The following is a 7,314-nucleotide window of genomic DNA, read 5'->3' as shown; positions in this document are numbered from 1 at the left end:
GGCGCGAACCCGGGTCCCCTGCATCGGCAGGCGGACGCGCAACCACTGCGCCACCAGGGAAGCCCCTATCCGCCTTTTATAGCTGAGGAAATGGAGGCACCAAGAGGTTAAGTAACTCACCCAATGTATACATCTAGTAAGCGGTATATATGGCTGGTCAGGTTCCAGAACTTGTGCTCTTTACACGCTCCTACACCACCTCATCCTCAGTCTGTGTTTTCCTCGTTTTTCTCCACTTATCCTGGTATCACCATGGAGCGTACCATCCCTATCATCTCCTCCTGTGTGGGAGGGGCTATATTTATTCTTTGATTCTCTTTGTACTAGCCTAACACAAGGCCTTATAGAATCAAATGCTTTACAATCGCCTCTCCACTTGTCTCGTGCTGGGTTTAGGTACCAGTTGTGCTCTTTCACAGAACATTTCTTGTTGTCATTGTCAGCCTGGATACTAGACTGAATGGACCACTATGCAGACCCTTTATGTTTTGACAACCATCTGTCTCCTAAAGCAATTGAGATCTTCAGTTATCAGGACAAAGGAAAAACTGACGCTAGGCACGGCCCTATGCTACTGTTACATGTCTCAGGAATCAGTCACGCTGAAGCCTGGCCTTTCTACCTTTCTACCTTTCTCAAAGAGAGTCTGGGTGAAACTGGGGTTTCCTTTCAATATTAGGTGCTCAGGCCCCATATGCTTTAACAAGTAAATTGTACATAACAAAAGAGTATTACAGGGCTTCCCTGGTGGCGCAGTGGTTGAGAGTCCGCCTGCCCATGCAGGGGACGCGGGTTCGTGCCCCGGTCCGGGAAGATCCCGCATGCCGCGGAGCGGCTGGGCCCGTGAGCCATGGCCGCTGGGCCTGCGCGTCCGGAGCCTGTGCTCGGCAACGGGAGAGGCCACCACAGCGAGAGGCCCACGTACCACAAAAAAAAAAAAAAAAAAAAAAAAAAAAAAGAGTATTACATATCTTTGGAGTTAAATAAATAGAACGAATACTCATGCACAGCCCTCACCCCACTCAAGAGAACATTATCAGACTCTAACAATTCCTCCATGTAACCTTCCCGATTGCATCTCCTTCCAACCCTCCCCCTGGTAATGCTAATATGCTTTTCATTATACAGAGTATGGGCTGCTTGAGGGCAATAATTTTCTGATGAGTAAGTCGGATGTGATTCCCAAGTACTTCGCTATGAAAGGTACTAGCAGTAAATGGATATTCAAGCTTATTTTGAGGTTTCACTTTCTATTCAAACGGATGTTTTCAGTGAGCTGTTTCCGATTCTCATTTCACAACCACTGCAGCATAATAGTGTGCTGAGAGCAGATGTGTCACTAAATTGTGGTCAACGTGCAAAACTGATTTTTACCATCGTGGGGGACATGTACTTTTATGGCAATGCTGTCGGAATGCTAAGCTAAGGACGGCGCTGCCTGTGGTAAAGGGCAGGACTCAAACTGCAGGAGGGATGAGGGAGTGTGCTAGCACAGCAGCACCGAGGAAACATGGTTTCCAGCAACTCCAAGTACTTCGCCATGCAGCCACGTGAGAGAACTTCTGAGAACTTGGTCGTGGCAGCAGACATTCTACCAACAGCTTGATGCAGACTAGCGTGGCAACCCCTGAAGCACTGAATCCTTACAGGAGATCCCAAGCTCTAGGATTAAAAAATGAGCTTCACATATCACCTATGACTTTTGTATACATGGAAAAATTGTCATACATTTAAAAAATTAAATTTAAAAATTTTAATGATGAAAGAAAGCAAATAAATTCTAAAGGTACCGTTCTGGTTTGCCTTGGGAAGAGATAAACATTTAGTCATTCAGCTGTATATTGTGGGGATAATCAATTATGAATATGTTCTACTATCTTTTTATTTTAGTAGGTTTTAAAAAGTTGCTCTCAAATTTTAAGACTGTGGAATTTAAATATTCATTTCTTAAAGAGAAATATCTGTTCACTCAAGCATTTGTGATTAAAACTTCTCTCTGCATTAATAAAGTTCCTAATAGAAAAAGTTAAAAAAAATGTGCTTAAATAGCAAAAAATGGAAAACTATTACTACAGCCAACAGATATTTCTGAAATGGTTTAAGTTTTCATCATTTATTTCCTGCCACTAATGGACCCTATGAAATAATAATTTCACTGTCCCCTCCCCTCCACCATTATTGTGAATTAGAAACACTCATGTCAGCCCAGGACTGGAGGAAATGAAATGCATTTCTACCAGAGATTTGGAGATGTTTGTATGTAGCAGCTAAAGACCCCCAAAATTGGACATGATTTTCAGTGCTACTGCGTTTGTGAGAAGATTAAGTTAGGAAAGAACTTGGAGCTTTAAGGGAAATTGCTTTCAGAATGGGCGAAAAAAAAAGACACATTTGAGGCTATGAGGCAAGAACCTTTGGACAGATGCCCAGAAAAGTAGGAAGCCTTATTCCCATCTCCCCTTGTCTATGTAGCTTCTCTATTTTAAAAAGGCATGGCTTCCTGTTCTAGGACTAGAATGTGCTCTCTTCTTTGGGGATTTTCTGGAGACAATTGTGGCTGCAATTAAGTCACTGGGATATTTTTCTTCACCTTTATAAGATGCAGTATAAGCTGCACCCTAGATAATATATGTGAAGGAAAGGTTAATTCTATGCTAAAACATGTTTAGGATGTTTTTTATCTCAGGAAACAAACATGGAAAATCTTCACTTGCATTCTATTTTGTTAGAGTTAAGATAACCATATAATTTATCCTTAAATCCGGGACACTTTTGAGAATGCAAGGAGGGTACTGTTAATAATTACGCCTGGACAACATAAACCAGAATTGTCCCAGGCAAACTGGCATGTATGACCACTTATAAGGCAATCTTTGTGTTTAATAAATATATCATCCTATTGTGTAAATTTTAGCCTTCAAGCTTGACAATCTGATTTTTTTTAAAAGCATTAACAGTGATACTATATATTAGACGTGTAATCTTTTAGTTAATGCTAATACACTAAATAGAATCCCTCCAAGAAAGAATGTTCCATTTTTCCCTCCTGGTGCTTTGAGTATTTTGAGCATTATTATCTGTTTTATAGATAAGGTAAATCAGCACAGGAAGCTAGTCAATTGTACCAAATCATATTGCCAGGCTGAGCTCAAAGCTAAAAACTCTGCCGTCGAATCCCCAGCAATTGTGCTACTCACTGAACCATGAAAAACTGCATTCTAGAATTTGATCAGATTTCTATCACGGACTCGCCAGAGGTGGAGACTTGTTACCACCTTTCAGATAAATAAGAAGTCTTGTGAAGTTTGTCAACAGGCTTCTCCTAGTTTACGTTAATCTTCTTCATCCCCCTTCTATAAAGAGCCCAAGTACTGAGTCCTGATCGTTAGTCATGTAGTTGGGGCTTTTTTAGTAAAGATTTCTTTGAGCAGTCAAGAAGGGATCCAGGTATTCATTAAGTTTAGTACTTGGGATTTTTCTGTGTTGCAGTAACTAAGCAACAGTTTAGATGTTGTAACTTAGCATGTCCTGCATCGGCAAGTTTAAAAAAGGAACTGTCAAGCCATACTTGGTAGAACCTCCCTTGGACTCTCCCACCCTCTGTATAGTTCCTGTACATCTTGGCTGCTCATCTACTACTAACAGAAACCTCTTTTGTCTCAGCCGCTCTGACAGCCTTGTCCAAGCCTTTCCCACTTTGGGGCAGCTGGATAACCAGTGTCTTCAATAATCGGTAGGGCTGTAACCAGTGATTTGATCATCAAGTACCTTTTGTAACAATTCTCACATCCATATTTTAACCTACTCCTTAATGCTACACCTTTGAATATTATTTGTTTTTGTGAAAATACAACTCTCCAAGTTAGCAGTTTAAGAACTGTGCTTATTCACCAGACACTAAGGATATACATTTCAAACAAACACTAGATTTTTATTTTTTTTTAAATTTTTATTTATTTTATTTTATTTTATTTTTTGCGGTACGCGGGCCTCTCACTGTCGTGGCCTCTCTCGTTGCGGAGCACAGGCTCCGGACGCGCAGGCTCAGCGGCCATGGCTCACGGGCCCAGCCGCTCCATGGCATGTGGGATCTTCCCGGACTGGGGCACGAACCCGTGTCCCCTGCATCGGCAGGCGGACTCTCAACCACTGCGCCACTAGGGAAGCCCCAAACACTAGATTTTTAAAGTGAATATCTAATGAAACTTATTCAATGACATAAACTGTGTGAAAGGTCTGCTACATAACATTCAATACATGTTAGATGGATTTGACTTTCCAGGTATACAATTTCGGAAGCAGAACTACAGCACTAAGGCAACCATGGCAGGCACGTGTAAGATGGAGAACCTGTTCTTAGGAAAGCAGCATTCTGCAGCAAAGTGGAACAGAGCAAAGCTTTGTTATCGGTCACACCTAGGATTCTCAGTTCCATAACATACCAGCTATGTGATCTCTACCTCTTAGCTGTAGTTTCATCATCTATAAAATGAGGATTAAGAAATGTCCTTGTCTTAGAGGTTTGTTGTGTCTTAATTGGGACAGTGCATTTAAAGTCAACTAGACTTCTGTCTTCTCCTAGATTGTGTACATCTCAAATGCAGGGTGTTGAGTTCCATGAGCTAAAGTATGTAAAGTGTACAGAAGAGCTATAGTTACTAGCTCCCAGGAAATGAAGCTGGGTAAGAAGTAGGACAATACATGAAGCTCAGTTTAACTTGGCCTCTTTATCTAAAAAGTTAACCAGTTGAGTGTTTTCCTAGTTTTCGCATAGCTTTGGAATCTACTCAGTGTTTAAGGGGACAAGAACAAGTCAGGATATCTTGTGGAAGAGAAAAGGCAAGGGTCTAGATTGGTAATCAAGGAACTGCATATAAAGGGTACTGGATATCTGAGCAAAATATAATCTAGTGGACAAACCCTGTTTTGATGCCATTGTCATGTAAGGAGACCTTGGGATTTACTTAACCTCTTTTAAAGATTTCCTTATCCCTAAAAAAATGCTGTCTTTTAAATCTACCTACCTATCTTTAAGGAATGCTCGTCCAAATGACTATCTTAAAAAATAAGGCCTAATATAAAACAAGGCAGAGCAAAACCTTAAAATGTTAAATAATCCTCTTTTCTTATGTGACACTTAACACTTTAAGCATAGCTTAGAATTCTAGATGGATGGAGATTCTATTATACTTGTGAATCTGATTGATTTTAGCTAACCTCAACTAGGAGATGTGGTCATCTACAATAGTTTTAAGAATTTAAAAGCAGCAAAACTTTTTGTCCCCTCAAACACCTTATCTGTAAGTGCCATGAACCAAATTGTGCCCCTGCGACCCTAATCCATGTTTAGGTCCTAACCTGCAACATGATGGTATTTGGAGAGGGGGCCTTTATGATGGGATTAGTGTCTGTATAATGAGACAACTGAGAGCTTGCTTCTCTCCACATGGGAGGAAACAGTGAGGAGTCTGCAAGCCAGGAAGAGCTCTCATCGAAACTGAGAACTGAACTACCTAGCACCTTGATCGTGGACTTCCTAGCTTCCAGAACCATAAGAATTTCTACTGTTTAAGCCACCCTGTCTATGATATTTTGTTATGGCAGCCCAAACTGCCATAGAGTGGAACTGTGGAATTGCTCTAGAGAAAGCAGAGAGGAACTAAGCTGAACCTGCTCCGTCTCCTCCTCGTTCTGGGAATCCCAGAGAACTGCAAGATATAGTATGAAAAGAAACTGTTTAACGCATCAACATAAAAACCTGCCCTCATTGAGAATACTGTTCAAATGCAATAGGAACAAACTCTATGAGAAGGCCCAAATTCTCTTCTGGTATTAGAATTCTATTGCCTTATCTAAAATAAATGAGCTTATAGTTAGGATTCTGTTTTGCAAAAGGACTGTTGCAAAAGGACTAGTGCTCAGTTTTAAAATGGTGATTAAAAAAAGAACTTGCTTGTGTCAGGTACCCAGGCAAGAATGTGTTTGTTCATGATGGGAAACCCCCAGCCCTGCTCCAGAGTGATCTTATATTTCACTACCTATTTCACAGCCCCACTTTAGGTGGGTACTTTTAGGAGATATGTAAGACATCAAATGCAACTTTAAAAATTTATGTTTTTTTTGCCCAAAGGCAAAAAGCAGAAATCCTTTCCAAAAACAGAATATACCACAAATTATTCACTTGTTTATAGCCCCACTCACACTGGGTTTCAAGAAAGGTTAGCAAACCCCCTGTGGAAAGAAAACAGCAACTATACACCAAGTTTAATAATGTGACCCTTACTACAGGCGTAGCAGTATCTTTCATAAAAGAAAGCGGGGTGGTGGCAGCAGGGGCAGATAGGGAAAGTTCCCTGACTTCATGTGTAGATAACCTGGTTACAAAGCAAGGCTAGCCTTGAAGGGAGAAGAGGAAATCCTCACAGCGGACAATGTGTTGAAAGATGGTTTGTGGAGGAGGGGTTGTTCCCAGGCAGCCTATTTAAATGCCTTAGTGAATGGCAGATCACATACAGAGGGATGTCTCGGGCTGTTTTTCTTTCTCTCTTTATGACAACAAATTTGCAGTTAATCAAGCTCTGGACTTGCTCTGGGAAGCCCAGAATTGGGCCTAAAGATTAAAATAAATGGAAAAACTGTGAAACCATGAAAATACATTTTTAAAGAAACTTTTCAGGTGTAATACACAAAAGCAAACAAGTTTATCTTAAAAAATATCAAGTATCACATCCATAGACTATTCCTAATTATAATTACGTCTTAAAGCAACATTTGTCTTTGTTTACAAATACAGCAGCAGGTGATAAAACCTAACATCTCAACAGATTGCTTACAGTTCATAATACAAACAAATGTGTATGTGTCAAATCACATTTTAGGCAGTTTAACTTAAAATGCATAGACAATTACATACATTAAATCTGTCACTATTAAGTCAATGAAAAAAATCACAATATCAAGAAAAAATACAAAAATATCAAGGAAAAAAATGCTTTATAGAACACGCATAAGAAGTCAAGTTTACTTAATGGCAATAAATCAGGATCTACTAATCAGTGACAGGCAGTGAAAGTGCCTTTATCCAGGGGAAAATTAGAGGAAAAACATCCCATTACTTTGCACTCTTGATAGTTGCACTGACAAACACTACAGTCTTGAAAGCATTTTCTTACTTTAAAAAAAAGGTATGCCCTACTTTGTTCTTTAAATGCCCAAAGGCTAGTCTATAGATTCCACCAGCGGTAATACTAAAATATGTTTGTCCAGGTAAACTAATACTGGATGTACTCATCAATTCTGTAATGCCTCCCCCTA

Source organism: Physeter macrocephalus, chromosome 11, assembly GCF_002837175.3.
Source record: "Physeter macrocephalus isolate SW-GA chromosome 11, ASM283717v5, whole genome shotgun sequence".
Lineage (NCBI taxonomy): Eukaryota > Metazoa > Chordata > Mammalia > Artiodactyla > Physeteridae > Physeter > Physeter macrocephalus.
Note: the sequence above shows the minus strand (reverse complement) of the source record.